Source organism: Nipponia nippon, unplaced genomic scaffold (assembly GCF_047370975.1).
Source record: "Nipponia nippon isolate SJK-2023a ecotype South Korea unplaced genomic scaffold, ASM4737097v1 scaffold_3, whole genome shotgun sequence".
NCBI lineage: Eukaryota > Metazoa > Chordata > Aves > Pelecaniformes > Threskiornithidae > Nipponia > Nipponia nippon.
The window spans coordinates 14,720,348-14,737,223 of NW_028262347.1; the positions used below are offsets into that span (position 1 = coordinate 14,720,348).

The 16,876-nt window shown below is 41.4% G+C and overlaps 1 protein-coding gene across 1 annotated transcript in view; it reads right to left on the bottom strand.

Moving 5' to 3' along the window:
• Nucleotides 1-16,876, bottom strand: part of RELN (reelin) — a 298,352-nt gene that overhangs the window by 253,354 nt on the left and 28,122 nt on the right. The gene's annotated exons all lie outside the window — the stretch shown is intronic.

Sequence of the window (16,876 nt, forward strand, 5' to 3'; positions counted from 1 at the left end):
ACCAAAAAAACCCGTGGAAAGTTCCTGACTGCAACTCCCTGCACGCTCAGCACATACACGGTGCTGTGCTCGCCTAGAGTCACTACAGAGACCGGCTAAGAGAGCAGGCAGGCTGGCCTCATCCTGCCAACACCACGCGTCTCCGGGGAGCTTGGGTGCTATTTCCTTGGGAACGGAGGGGATGCAGCAGCCTTTCTTCGGAGATGTCTCGCACTTCCCACGACAGGTTTCTGCAAGAGCCCTGGAGTTGGTGCCTCCCGTGGGATGAGGAACAGCAGTGCCTCCAGCAATGCTGGGAGCTGACATGCCTCGAGGAAGAAGCGGGTCAGGAGGAAGGAGGCTGGCAAGGATGCTGCTGAAATTATACCACAGGTGGAGGTAGCAGCATAATAGAAAAGAAAAAGTGGGTTTTGAACTGCAGTTATTTTCAGATATTTCTGAGAAACTCATGCTGTTCCTATGAACACCATTTTCACTGTGTTTCCAGTGTTATATGCTACACATAATGTATATAACATTATAGAAATCTATTAATCTGTGTAAGTAACTGCATAAAATTTGCCTTACATTCTCTTGAGATACTGATTTACTCTCTGAAAAGATAGCTGCATTTTGACTGATACTCAAAATATTCAAAGTAGTACAGTTAACGCATCTAAACTGTAAAGGCAGAAAAACTGCCAGGTGGAGGAAGGGGATCATCTCAGGAGATACCTGCCACTGACAGGTCTTACCAAATTTGGCTGCTCTTTAGCATCAGCTAAATATCACCAAGAGGGCTGATATATACAGATATTCCATGGAATTTGCAGCTGCTGTTGATGACACTGAGTTAAAAAACTTTAAGGCAAGGCAAAGGTCTACATGTAGAGATACAGCTATGAGTAGAGATACAGCTATGACACATCAAACAGCATGAGTGGAGATTTAACAGAGTTCAAGAAAGAATTAATAAAGGCAAAAATCTTTTAAGCCCTGTATACTGTTTATGTGAGTCAAGATACATAGCAGCAGTGTAAAAGTGCACTTTTGTATACCATGAAGAAAGTGGAAAATAAGTTTGGTCTGTGAAATGGGATCACCACAGACAGTGAACTTCCCAAAATGAGACTTCCCTGCAAAGCAAGGACAGACATCTTTTTTAGGTTCTTCTCAAGTTCAAAGCCAGTTCCTTATAACACTGTAATATTGCATCATTGCACACCTGAGCCATAGCTGGAAACTTTCCTCCTAGGACATAAATTACTTAAACTGAAGTCATTCGGTTTTTTGCTTGACTCCTCAAAAAACAGATCAGTCTCTAAGTAATGCAAGTCAGGTGTGCAATGGCACTGTTCAGAGAGGCCTCTGTTCCTTCACAGTGTTATGGCTTTTGCAGGAGACTGCAAGAAGAACTGGAGACTAACATCAAATACAGCAAAGGCTATTAACGTTACACTACATTCAGAGCCAAGCAGAACTTAACGCTCCCTAAAACAGCCAGCAGCGGGAATGCAATCCAAAGGCAGTATACTTGGGACCACCCAAGCTCACATGCTTGCATGCAAACACTGGCTTCCCTTATACAGCTCAGAAGATCAGGAAGAACTCATTCCTGAACAAATTCACCCAGGAGACCAGCACAGAGACAGTCCATCCTCTGAATCTCATTTTCTGTTGCCTCATCAGCAAATACTGAGTTTGGTTAAACTCTACCCATGCCATTTCTGTAGGCACTGGGCACATGGCATGCCAGGAGGATGACAACAGGCACACCAAGGCTAACACACCTTCTCCTAAACAGCATCTCTGACTAGCATCTGGAAGTGGTCACAACTATTGTTTAAAAACACCTGGTATATAGTGTGCTACCACCTCGTGCCAGAATTGTCATCTGGTGCTGCACATTCTCCCCGCAGCTGAGAGGGGCACCAGCTCATTGCAGTAGGCAGAGCAGAGCCAGCTCTGCCGTTAGCACGTTCCCACCACACCACCAGGACTAGTGAGAGGTCACCCCACAGTAAGGTCTCACGCTGCCCTCAGCACCAGCCTTGCCAGCTCAGAGATGGAGCTGGGATGGACGAGTGAACAGCAGCCCAGTGAGCATGAGGAGCTCCAGCAGGGGCACATGCCATGGCTGTCTGTGCCTCAGCATCTCTTGGCTAACATGACCTGATCAAAAGTCCACACTGGGCTCCTCCTGTTCTGAATTTTCCCTCTCTGGCTTTTCTCACAATGGCTTTAAAAGCAGAAATGAAGTGGTGCCCCCAGAGTGGGTTTCTGGACTCATTACCTACAGTCCCAGCAAGATGGGAAGGGTTTGTGCAAAAGATGAACCAACCCATGGAAGATGTTCTTCGTCCCTTCCCAAGTTGGTCCCCTCTTTTAGGCAATGATGCCTTTATGCTACCATCATGCAACACCAAACGCAAGCAGCCCAAGTGTAAACCCATTCTGGCACGTAGTGCTGTCTTATAGGGCACAGATAATACTAAGCCCAAATCCTTAAAATATCAGATCCCCCCTGAAATGCCAGCTACAGATGAAATTGCTAGTAAGAACAGAATAAGCTCTGATGCCTTATTTAAAGGTGCACTGTTTAGACACTGCAGTGACAAGCAATCTATAAATACTCAAGTAGAGTTTTAGAGGTATGCATTCAAAATAGTGTGCTGATAAATGTATTTGTAAAGTAGTGGTGGAGTGTGTGTTGTTCCTAGAATACAGAAACTGTATACACTTAATTGCATGCAGAAACTTATTAGTAAAAAAGAAAGAATTTTTAAGAAATAGTAACACATATGTTGACATCAAACTAACCTTTACTGCTCACAGAAATACTTCGCTTTCAAAAGAAACCAAAATCCAGGAATTCATAGTTATGCAGCAATTTCAAATATGAATGTCAGACAGATAACCAAGAACAGTGTGAATCACAGGTCTACACCTCATCCAGCAAAAACAAAAGCAGAAAACCTACAGGATTCTTACTCATACTGGTTTTGATTTTCCGCAGGTAGGTGGGAGAAAACTAAAATGAAAGACATTTCAGCATGGTTGAATACACAGACATGGGCGAGGGCCAGCACTCTTACAACTGAAAATCTTCTCACTTAAGTAACAGTTTTCTAAAGGCCACACCAAAGCACTAGATTCACAACAGCACACCAGTGAGCTTTTCTTGGAGGTGGACTGATGGCATGTTGAACAGCACCATCTCTAACCTGTGATGCCTTCACCAATAACCCCAATTACCAACAGCTCTTGGGAGGAGGGGAGTTAAAATGCACGAGTTTTGAACTTTGCTCTAGACAGCTTAAAATCAGATCTGGTATTGCTTTGCGTTATGGTACTAGCTTCAGTGGTTCTGCTCCATGCTCCATCAAATCTCTTTGTCTCCATAGCTTTTCAATTCCTTTCCTAAATTGGTAATGAGCAACAGAGAACTGAAAATAGATTGCAGATGTGTGGCAAGATGTCAGTAACATGAGATACAGAGGCATCATTTGCCATTGATGCAGAGTAGCCTATCAGCCTTGTGAAAGGACTATTTGCAGAGACACTACTTATAACATCTTTTCGAAAGTTCATAACAAGACAGTGGTAATGACATCAGCAGCAATATAACCCGAGTTTATTCTTATATTCCTAAACTACAAAGGAATGGTCACATTTTTTATAAGCTCTGAGATGCTTCAGAGCCTGCATCTCACTAAAAGTGAAGAGTCCAATGCTTAGACCTGTGAAAAGACTCAGCCACCTACAACAGGTGCCTGATTCCAAAATTAGACCCAAGAGCCTGACGCCTCATGCATCAAAATCCCTAACTTAAATATGTTTCTGACCATACCCAAAGCCACTGGAAACTTGGCCATGCAGAGCAGCGAGGTGCTTCGTTCCAGCTGGCATCACCAAACACGCTGGCACAGCCTGGACACCTGACACAGGAGGGATGAGACTGGCCCCTGCCATAGCAGCCTGCTTCCTGACCAACAGATGGGTAATTAAGGCTCTCATCTAGGTAAGAGGATTCAAACCTGAATTTCCCAAGCAAATATCCTAAAACATTTTAAACCCCAGTGTCTGTGTGGCCCAGCCACTGTCCCTCAGCTGCAGGCATTGCATTTTATATGGGAAAAGGGAATACCAGCTGGCACAGAGGGAGGTTTGTTCTCTATTCCCGCGCTTGGGGCAGCCTTCTTGGAAGGAGGAGATGGAGGTTTCAGTCAGTGGCCCAGTGAATATGTGCTACTGCTATATAAAGCTCCTGAGAACATCATATCTATTTATGTCACCCCATTTAGCCTGTAAATCTCACCCTAACGTTGATGTCTAAAACAGGCCAGATGAATCACACTCGAGAAATGCCTGATTCTCCCCACTGACTATAAAGGAGCCGAGACTGTAAAGCTCAGCTGTAGATGTCAACACTGAAGATGTCCAAACTGAGATGAATCCCACCAAAAGCCACACACACAGAGTAACTTCATTATGCAGCTTCCAGTTAGCCGTTCAACTGTTACCCACGTCAGAGGGAGCTGAGCAGGAATTATGCATCCCAGCACCCAGAGCTCACCCGAGGACACTGGAGACAATGGCTATCTTTATCTTCTTTCTTGTGCCATGCCAAATATATCATTAATGCTTAGCCACTTAGTGAGCGCTGTTGTAGTACTGAGAAGCTCCAAAGGATATCAGCAAATGTCTGTTACTCCATTTGATAACTCAGAGCCCTGAACAGCATTGATGAAGTTTAAGCAGTAAAAGCAATCTGGATATGAAACAAAATCCGTTTCACAAAAACGTACATCAGCGATGTCCTAAAAATGGTGCCTAGCAGAAGCCGCTAACAGTCAAAATTCAACCACTGAATTACATTGCATACTATAGCCAAAACAGGAGTGATCATTTAAACACTATTTCCTATAATGATTAATGAGGATGGCCATTTATAGTTTCAGTTTATGTAACACAAACCCGATCATATTATTTGTTAAAATTCACCTCTGTGCAACAAAATATTGTTAATATGAGAGTCAGTAGTGTACTATAACATATGCTTTAACAGTACGTACACAATGGTTAGACTTAAATAATTGTGAAACCTATTTTGCCATCATAGTGTATTATTTCTCTTATCCAAAGCACGAGGAGCAGATGGGAAGAGTACCAGGGTCATTCCTAGACCTCACCAGCTACAAAGGGTATGAAGCAAGCCTGGTCACTGGTTTATGTTGGAACAGTTTTGTGTCCTTATTCAGCAACCACCAATCTCCTTATTAAGTTTCAAATTCAAATTTTGTCATGTTTCTATGATATGCACCAGCATAAGGTTTTCCTTAAAAACAGATTAAACATTATTGTGATTACCTTTTTATTACTCTAAGCTTGAGAATATTGACCTCTATTTTGAAGCCTAACCTTATTTTTCATGCCTTTCAAGTTTATGTGAAGTTGCCTGTTTGATACCTATACATGAAAATTTCATATTGTTGGCTGTGCTCTCAATAAATTATTTAGAAGGTCTGAATATTACTGCAGTGTTCAGATTTTCAGAAGAGTTAGGTAAATCCCTTTATTCTGCTGTCCTCAAAAGACAAACAACTACTCAATACCTAACTAACAATATCATTAAAAAATAAAATGAAGGCTGGCTTGGAAGAGAGTATAATTATCTGCTGGGAATTTATTATAACTCAGTAATATCTAAATATTTGCAAGAACTTTTGTCTTAATTTTAGCTAAGGAAGCACGCCAACTAAAACCAGGCTGTAGAACACGTTTACCTCAGGCTAAAAGAGCACAAATCCTCTTATAGACACATGAATTATGATTACGATAAGCAAATATAGCGAAGTGCATGAGTTCAAGTGATACTGGAGAATAAGGAAACATCTTCAAATCAAGACACACACATGCTGTGTTCTTCCATAACTACTCATCAGTACTATAAAATATAGCCCTATATAAATATAATAGGTCTATCTTTTCCTAAACATCCTGAAAGAAATTCCCTACAGCTTGTATCCTCCAATTACATTCTTTATAGATTAAAAAAAAACCAAAACAGGTCAGCTTCTTCCTTGCTTTAGAACTTCTTTAATTTGCCCTAGAAACATACTGAAACCTTGATCACAGCCCACTGAAGGCCTGCTTGTTACTCTCAAGGTGTGTAAATAATGTTTATCCAAGTCCTAATGCACTGCAAAGTTATATTGGTGCATTATAAAATTTAATACCTATATTCTAGTACCAGTGCAAGTGTGACAGTGATTGCAACTGCACACAACCTGTGTTGACTACTTTCAAAAGCTTTCACCAGTGGATTTTTTTAGCATGTTCTAGAGAGCAGTTCTGAATTGCAGAGCATCTTTAGCTGGTGTGAAGTACAAGAGTTCAGATGCTAAAACTCACTTCAGCTGCTTAAAGGCAGGTGCCTCTTGAGGCACTGGGAGTAGAATGCAAGAAAGCAGCAAGTACAGCACAGGCCACATGGCAAGCTCCTGCCCTTGTGGACTGGCAGGCAGGGGCCAGGGGTGCCCTATGTTATTGCAAACAGCACTACACGTGTTATTTAGGTAACTGAATTGTCCCACTGAGCTGGCCAAAAGTCCCTTCCAGCCTAGTTGTCCTGACCCCGGCCAGCTGCAGATGCTCTGAGAGGAGTACAAGAAACAACGTGCGCAGAGCATGAGCCCTGCATCCCCTCCACATATGCTCCCATCTCTAGGTACACTGGGTCGTGGCATAGAATAGTCATCAATGAACCATTAAGGGTCCATTTAAATAACTGTATTTGTACTTTTACAGCTTCAGGTGGCAAGGAGCTCCATGATTTAATTATATAATGTGTGAAGATGTTTTCCCTTTATTTTTTAAGCCCTCTTTTCTGTAAATTCTTGCATTTTAAGTAACAGAAAAATGTTTTTGCTTTACTAACAGCATTCCTTTTCCCAAATTGAGGAAACTAAATTAAGTTCCCCATTACATGGGAAGATGTTTCCTCTCTCTCATCATCTACTTTTACTATGAGTTTTCCAAGCAGAGGCAACCAGGTCTGCCCTTAACACTGACATCTGGGCATATCATTGTACTGCACACTCAGTGGCAAAATGATGCTGGCCATTTTACTCCTCACTCCTTTCCTTGTAATTCCTAAGGTTCAATTTGGCTTTTTTTTTTTTTTTGACTCACGATTAGCACCGAGGTGATATATTTTGAGATTCACTCCCAATATCCTGTCCCACATATTCTGCATTATTTTTCCCTATGTTTCCACATACACACATACACCTTTTTAATAGTCACACAGTTAGCCTTTTATTTGACTGCTTGGAACAGTATGGTGTATGATGCTACTACCTTGCTATTAAGCCCCCACGATCGCTTTGGCCACTCTTAACTTCATGCATCAAGCCATGACAATGACACGTCTTCCTCATCAGCCTCAGTCCTCCCTCCTCACAGTAGATGCCTTGGTGTGATATAATTCAGGTGAAAGCTGGCATACTCATAAGTTTAGATTATGAACAACAGTGAGCAATAAAGTTTCTGACTCAATTTATCTTTAATACATTTGTGCTTCTCTTCCTTAAACCAGAGCTTAACATGATTGCTTAATGGACTGCAGTAACAAGAGACCTTAAATAACCTGGTGCTTTGCAGTCTAAATACGTTGGGCATCCAATATAGCAGCTGCACGTTGGACGTGTAGATTTTTGTTTTAATACCAGACTGGGATTCAACTGCCTGGACATGAGTGTGCAGACCATCATCCTCCTCACCCAAACCATTCATCTCAGAGTCCTTTCTATACAACAGATCTACCCAGTGGAGTCAGCAGTGTCTGTGTCGCAGCCTGTCCAGCCCCAAAGTAGATACTGAATCAGGCTCTGGGAGAGCTGGCTGTCGCTCCCAGGGGAGCAAGGGGCTGAGAATGCACAAGAGTCCCAATTAGGAGGGTAAAAGTAAAGAAAACGAGTACAGAAAAGTAAAGACTGAAATGCACTGAGAATTGCTGAGAACCATGAGCAGAAGGAGTAGGACCAAAATACATGATGCTGATTATTATGGGAACAGGGCACAGGAGTTTAAAAATGTGATTTAATTTTGTATGTGTGATTCATGCAACAAAATAATTCTGCTTAAGCACAGTCCCTCATTTAGTCAGTGCAGAATGCTATAAAAAAAAGCTAGACAACCCCCATCTATAAATTGGAACAAAACTACAAAGTAGCCTAGAGATTGATTGACATTTTAAGTTAAAGTAGACAGGATAGAGCAAATGAGGATTCATATGGGACAAATATAGTAGAGTTTATGCTAAATATAAAGTAGTGTTTATATTGAATTCTGGCATAGGAATGATGACTGGACTGTAATAAATATTAATACAATCTTTTGACCATACATGGTATATTAATATTGCAAGGTCTAATCAATGAAAAATGCTTATTTCCAAAGGTTCATGTCAGAACAACATGGAAAAGAATCTGAAAAAAATAAGAACAAACATTCACTAGTCCCTTGACATTTAAAAACACACCTTATGAAAATTGAGTCAAAGTAATGAAAATAGTGGTGTTAAGAAATAAAATTCCTAAAATAAGAGCAATATTAAACCTCAGTCACGTCTTATCTTTATGGATACGTTGCTAAATGGGTCAGAGGCAGAGGTGGTCACAGTAATACAATACATGTGCTTATCCTTTACAGTGTAATTCTTTACGATGGAGATTGTAAAGGCTGAGCACACCAAGTAATTGATGGCTACCTCACTAAGGGTACGTCTGTAGGTGTATTACTTTATGGCAAGTGGTTGGTTCTTTGTGTTAGGTTTGTTATAACGGTCAGCTACTGAGCAAGAAAGACCGAGGGCTGGAACAGCGGGGCTGCAGCAGGCTGTGATTAGGAAACATTCAGCAGGGCTCTGGGGGAAAATCCACAAAGTGCCTTCTCTCTATTTTGCTTGGGCAAGGGGTTGGATCTGAAGATAAAAGGGATCCCTTCCAGACTCCTGTTTCTAGACACTTCCTAACAGGTGCTTTGCCACCTTTAAACACTGACAAAAAAATCTAAGCCCAACATTCTGATAAAGCAACAAGCCATGCACACACAGAAAAATAACTGCAGCACGATGACTTTTGTTGGATGAACTTGCCATTATCATTTAGTTGCTTGTTAAATACTTTATATACACAGCTAATTCCCAAGTGGTCACTTTCTATTCTTAAAAAAAAAAAAAAAAAAAAAAAAAGGAACAGGATGGTTCTTGTCCCTGGAGTGCACAACTATCCCAGATAATACCAGTACAAATTCCCCAAGCAGCTAACAGATTTTTAACAAATCAGTTGATGTCTTCTTTCCATACTGAAATTGTTTCTGCTCCGCACATCCCAGTGAAAGAGAAAAGTATTCACAGCCATGTCCCTGCTATGACTCATATCTTGTTAGAACAGAAACAGGCACTTGGCTCTCTGGAAAAAAAAATCCCACAGCTGCCTGCCTTGGTTTGCTGCAAGCCTACGGCTCCCCAGGTTGTGCGCTGTTGTGTCACAGAGGTCCGCACGTCCCACAGGAGACAATTACTAAGAAGTACCTCCAGAATAAGTGATGTTCTGCTTATTATTATAGGAGGGTTGCAAGGGCTAAAACGGTAAATATGCTAACCCTAATGTTTCAATGTGGCCTTGACAGTTTTCATGCAAGGAATCAGCAGAGCAACTTCATGCATAGTGATAGTGCTCAGAGCAGATATGCCTTAGGCAGAGACGTGAGTCAGTTGGGTGGAATGAAGCTACAGCATACCTCATATTTAAGGGCTTCATCTTTGGGAGCATGAAACTTGTGCTCTTTGGCAGCAGAGGGTTTAAAGAGGACTGCGACAAATGTGGCAAGTGGGTCAGAGATCACGTGGCATCGTCTGTTACTATGTTGACAAATGCTTATTTGAGATTAAAAATTTCCATTCTTTCATGCCAACTTGAAAAGGCTCAAAAAGCACAATTACACCATGGGAAAGTCAGCTACTTGGAGACTAAGATGTACGACTACCACAGCCACTCTCCTAGAAAAGAAGAGGTTAGTAACAGGAAGAACTAAATTAATTGCCAGAATAACTTGTACTGGTATCCTCAACAAGAAGCCAAGCTAGCCAAGAGCCATGATAACTATAAGATCTGTGCCAGAAAAAACATGAAGAGGTTTTTATCTTCCTAGCCTTTCTTCTTCAGTTTGTCAATGAAAATTTTAAGAGTAAAACCAAGAAAGCAACACCCCCCACCCCTCGCAAAAAGTGGCAAAGTTAGTCAAGTGTTTTTGATACAAACATCACTGACTGGACACATGCAACATAACATTGGGAAAGCAGTTCAATCCATAGACCCTAATCGGTCATTCTGTCCCCTGTTCTGTGGCATCTCTTTACAGCACTGAATAAATGGGGTTATCAAATAAGCTCCCAGGGACACCAGCCACCCATAAGAAGACAGGCCATTAACACAAGCATACTAGCTGGTCCACATCTTACCTAAATAGAATGTTAAAGTCCTTCTTCCAACCCCCAATTCCAGTGCAAAAATAAAGAAAGGCACTTCAATCAGCTTCCCCTCAGGGATTACTAAAGTCAAGGTAGAAGTGTCACCGATATGTTGTGACAGGTCTGAACCCCAGCATCGCTTCCCACAGAACAACTAGGAGGAGAAAAGACTGCACTGTGTTATCACCAGCAGATACCCATACTTGGAAGCAAGTTCTGAACAACTGGTGAGAAGAAACATGTGCCTGAATGTGCAAGAGGAACATCTACCATTCTGCCCAGTCCTGACTCACCAAGCAAGGTCACTGTGAATCTCTACCACCTTGAGCAAAATCAGAGTAACTTTCTACTTAGGTGAAGACTCTACTTTGGTTTTACTGCAGACGTTTGAAGTTGGACTCTTTGAGAAGTCACATGTTTCAGGAAAAAATGGCAGAAGTCTGGTTCATCTTCAAAATCTCCAATTTAATAATTAAAGCACAGAGGAACGGCCAGACACCATTAAAAGTAGTCACACCACTTCATACATCATGAAGTTCTATCTACAAGGGAACTGGGTATAGATAAGATATAGATAAGTAGCATGCATCTGGGAAACCATATATTCAATACTTTCTTACACTTCTGTCTTTGAAATTCTGTGGTTGATTCAAAGAATGACTCTGACATCTGTCTGATCCTCTCAGTGTTGCGCACAGAAGAATAAGAATCAGGTAAGCAGAGGATGGTACAGAAAGATACACCTGGATACGAGTGTGGTCTATGCATCAGTTGGGATGCACTGTACACTATACTTGCAAAATATGTAATAGATAGAAGTCAATAAAAGTGCACTGAAATACATTAAATATCAAAACAAAAGGTGTTCTAGGAATCCACTTCTGTGCATCTTCCACCACATTAGCTCAGAAGTGAATGCACATTCTCCTACCCAAAATCCTAAGAAACGTGGACTTTGCACTTTTGCTAAATAAGACTTTTCCATAAATATTAGCAATAATTAGTGCAGTGCCAATATTATTTGAACATTTATTGTTATCTCAAATATGAAAAGGTGGAATAAAGGGATTTTAGAAAACCGAAATGCTTAAAAATTCATAAATGATAAAACACTCTTACTATGTCTTTTTTTCAATGAAAATGAAATTTTTAGATCTTCCCAAGTATCATTTCAGCTTAGAATTGAACATTTCAGTTCATTTTTTTGAGCCAAAACAAAAAAGTTTATTTTTTATTTACATGAACATTTAAATGCCATTTCGAAACACTTTGTGCTGGGTGCTCCCGTCACCATGCTTCAAGTTTTACAGTCTAGTTAATACATCCAACCTACTGACAGAGTAAAGGCAGTAAGATCCTAACCACAGACTTTGTGATACTACATACCAAAACAAGAAAATACAATTTAATCTTGAGGTGACAAAGAATAAAACATATTAAATTAATTGGAAAAAAAAAAAAAAAGCAAGAAATGTTTTTACTAGAGTCAAACTCCCCCTTTCAAAAATTTTGTTTTCCAAATTAAAAAAAGCGTCAAGAAAAATGGAGGATTTTTTTCCAAGAAAAGTTTTCATTCTGCAAAAGCTGCATTTTCTATTATAAATCATTCCTGCCGGAACTGTTTTTATTCAATTTCCTGGAAGGCAAAGGTACACTTTGCCTCTACTGAGTGTATTGTAATGCCTCCGTATGGTTTTTTTTTTCTCTTTTACATCTGACATATTTTTCCTTATTGCCAACACTGAAATAAACATGAATGAACACACAGTTTTCCTGTGAGCTCGCATGCAAAAGTAGCTTGGGCAATGTATTAATTTTGCTGTTTGTATTATCCTGTTGAAAACAGGGAGAACTTGGCACTTTCTCAAGTCCTGAAGAACAAAGTCAAAATGAAACTGAGCTGTCATTAGGCAACGTTTCTGAGCAGACTGGAGTAGAGCTGCAGGACTTACCTCAGAGTTCAAGATGCAATCTCCTTCCAAAATCCCTGGCAAAAGGTCGTATTATGTGATTTATGCTGCTTTTAGACTTCCACTTTCTCACCCAAGGACAACTTCCAAGGGCTTAAACCATGTCCCTCATCCTTGTAATGAGATGGAGAGCGTGCAACCTCCTTCACATTTCCACAGTTCTCCAAGGGCAAGGAGAAATACGTGCTACAGAGCCAGATTACATCTAACTACCTCAGAAAGTTAGACAGCAAAAAATTCAAGAAAGACTTAATTCAAGCAAACGCTCTTGGAACTGGTATTTATGAATGGACACCAGCGTATTACCTGTAGCATTGTTGTGCTCATTCTCTTCTCCGTTAAACTTCAAGTTTGCTTTTTGCAGCAAGAAAAATTATGCATCGTGCTGTAGAGAAGCATTCTTCAAAAGGGAAAAGCACTGCATCAAAGCAAGATTTCTACCTTGGACCACACCAAATTGCTTGGCTAGCCTGTTATTACACTGGAGGCATTCTCAGGCAGCTGGGCCTCATTACAGGCAATGGAGCTTTAGCCATTAACTTCAGAGAGACCAGGATAAAGCACTAAATGCAGTGAAGATAATTTAAAGCATGTTAAGCAAGGGTATAGAGCATTGCTAATGCTGTATGCTAAGCACGCTTCCTGTTGAGTGCTGGAAGACCATATATGCCTTGGGACAGATGCTCCTACAGGGTTTTTGTTTTTCTTCAAGCCCAGTGGGGCACTGCCCTGGTGGGGGCCTTGCCATGCTACAGCAGAACAAACAGCTAAAAGATGAGGTCCATCCCTCCTTCTTCATTGTACCAGACCCAGTGGAGGAAACACTTCCAGGCAGGCCATTGTTGCAGAAAGTAGCTTTTGGGGGAAGAAAAATGTGTGGTAAAGAGTTTGCCTGTATAGGATTTGCCGATTTGTCTGCTATGAGTTTTAACAGCACTGATGTGGTAAATTGGAAGATGAACGATATGGGCATTTGGGGGTCAGACCAGTCTCAGAGCTAAGTTTTGAATAGATCTATAGCCTTTGATATAGATCTTTACCTTTTATACACCACAGGTAAACTCAGAAAGCTGTCTGAGCTGCAGCACTACAGAAGAGAGGTCTCAGGAGGCTCATGTGTAGATGGACAACATAGAGCGCTGCCAACACAGGACGAAGCATTGGGAAGCAGTTAACAACTCTGGGCCCTTACAGGCCAGGAAAGACAAGGACCCCCAAGCCCAGGACCAGCGAGGGGGAGCATCTTCTCCACATCCCTCTGCTGACTCCTGCTGTGGTTTGTCCTGCCAAAGAATGAACCAGCAAGGTGGACACTTCAACAGAAACCTCAACGGTAAACAATTTACAGCTTTATAAAGCTAAACCCAATCTGACTGATGCCACTTTCAGCCCTACCAGCTGGCAGTGTTGCATTTAGGGTGCATTTCCCAGGTCTGTGAATGTAGTAAAGCTGTTTTGTTTGGGATCTCACGTGAATGTTGTGGAACACAGGAGGGGAGCTTTTCTAATCTACCAAAACCCATAGGCATAATCAGACTTAATGAAGAGCATCTTGTTAGAAAGTTTTGAACTTTTGCAAAGTCTTAAAAAAGAAACTCTTTCTCCACCATCATTCATTTGGCTTGCTTATCACTACAGCAATTTTTTTTAATCCATTTGGGGTTCAGCAGCCTGTCCTGGTTTCAGCTAGGATAGAGTTAATTTTCTTCCTAGTAGCTGGTATAGCGCTGTGTTTTAGATTTAGGATGAGAATAATGTTGATAACACACTGATGTTTTGGTTGTTGCTGAGCAGTGCTTACACCAGCCAAGGACTTTTCAGCTGCCCCTGCTCTGCCCGGTGCACAAGAAGCTGGGAGGGGCACAGCCAGGGGAGCTGACCCACACTGGCCAAAGGGCTATTCCATACCGTATAACGTCATGCTCAGTATAGCAACTGGGGGAAGAAGAAGGAAGGGGGGGACATTGGGAGTGATGGCGTTTGCCTTCCCAAGTAACCGTTACATGAGATGGGGCTCTGCTTTCCTGGAGATGGCTGAACACCTGCCTGCCCATGGGAAGCGGTGAATGAATTCCTTGTTTTGCTTTGCTTGTGTGTGCAGCTATTGCTTTACCTATTAAACTGTCTTTATCTCAACCCACAAGTTTTCTCACTTTTACTCTTCTGATTCTCTCCCCCATCCCACCAGGGGGGTGTGAGCGAGCGGCTGTGTGGGGCTTAGCTGCTGGCTGGGGTTAAACCACAACACAGCCACAGGCCAACATGCCTGCCAGGTCTATCCCACCTCCCCTCGAGATGCTAAGGCTCATTCTACGGCTTTTTAGTGTAATTTGTTCATTGTGAAATAACACAGTCCCAGTCCTCCCGCAAAATATTTCTGCATTTCTAAGGAAATGCGTAAGTGTTGCAAAAACAAAAATTCAGCTTTCAGCCTACTGAGTTTGTGCAAATTTTAACTGAACCGTATTTTTGTGAAAGGTATACTTAACAAGAACTTTAACAGCTGCTCTCAGTTAGACTCCAGGTGATTAATTCTGAAGTAGGTTTTATGAAAGAATGAACAATAACAGCGGAAGGTCCAGGCATTAATATTAACCTGTAATAAAAGGAATGATGTTTAAACCATTCCTAGAAATAAAAGATGAGTACCGGGTCCTACAGTGCTGGAAGAAGCACATAGCTTAAATTATACCCAATCAGGCAAAATACAGATATTAAACATTTATGAGCAGCTCTGATATATTCTGAATTAATCAGTTCTGCACATTTAAAAGTTTTAATATTTAATGCTGCTACCTCAACAGTCCTGAAGAAATATTAAACTTTCGTACAGTCCTTTAAAAGGAATAGCAAGAGATTTTATTATACGAAACATCTGAATTGTGGCTGTAGGTTTTGTGCTGGGCTGTGTTTTGTGGAGAACCACGATTATAATGTATTGAACTACAACTGAAATTCTCAACATTGTCACCACAGCTGAAACAGGAATAAGGACAGCAATAATGAAAACAACAATTATTAAGCCAGGGGTAAATACACGTGCAATCTGACTAAGTCTCCTAGGCACGGTGGATTATTCATGAAGGCTTACCAATATCATACTTTCATGAAATCTCTCAGATGAGTTTAAATGGCAGGCTAAAGGCATTTTAGATATTGTAGCGTATTAGTGTTAGTGTGTTAGTATAATAAATCTTCTCCAAAACACCAGCTGTGGTAAGCAAAAGTATATATAGATATTTATCTGTCCATAAATTCCCTCACTGTAAAAAGCAAACACTCTGAAATTTGTCTTCATTGCTGACAGTAATGGTAATTTTAAATACAATATATAAGAACTGTTATAGTAATTTATGAGTAGTTTTAAAATATTGTCTTTAAAAAATATTAAAGTTGAAAATGAAGACATGAAGACCTTCTTTAGAAGAAACTGTGTCATACATGATGCGATTCCATTATTATAACGCTTGCTTTGATTACAAACATATTTCTGAGATTATCTGCTTTATTATTATCCCCATCACAAGTGGGGTCCCCCAGGGATCGATATTGGGCCCAATGCTATTCAAGATCTTCATAAGTGATCTGGATAATGGGAACAAGTGTAGCCTGATAAAGTTCGCAGATGACACCAAATTGAGTGGGGAAGTAGACAGTCTGGAAGGGAGAGCCACCCTGCAGAAGGATCTGGATAGGCTGGAAGAGTGGGCTAACAAGAACCTTATGAAGTTTAACAAAGACAAGTGTAAGGTCTTGCACCTGGGAAAACATAATCCAGGAGAGCAGCTCAGACTGGGATCCACCTGGCTGGAGAGCAGCCCCGTGGAAAGGGACCTGGGGGTCCTGGTGGACAGGAAGCTCAGCATGAATGAACAGGGTGCTGCCGCGGCCAAGAAGGCCAATAGGAGGCTGGGTTGCATCAACAAGGGCATCACCAGCAGAGATAAGAAGTCATTATCCCTCTCTACTCGGTGTTTGTCAGGCCACACCTGGAATACTGTGTACAGTTCTGGTCCCCGTTATACAAAAAAGATGTGGACAGACTGGCGGGGGTCCAGAGAAGGGCCACCAAGATGATCAAGGATCTGGGAAGCCTGCCGTATGAGGATAGGCTGAGAGCTGGGTTTGTTCAGCCTTGAGAAAAGGAGGCTTAAAGCTGATCTCATCACCATGTACCAGTACTTAAAGGGGAGCTACAAAGAAGATGGAGACTTCCTTTTTGCAAGGAGTCACATGGTGAGGACAAGGGGTAACAGGTACAAGTTACTCCCAGGGAGATTCCGATTGGACACGAGAGGTAAATTTTTCACAATGAGAACAGTCAACCATTGGAATAATCTCCCCAGGGAAGTGGTTGACTCCGCTACACTGAATACGTTTAAGACGCAGC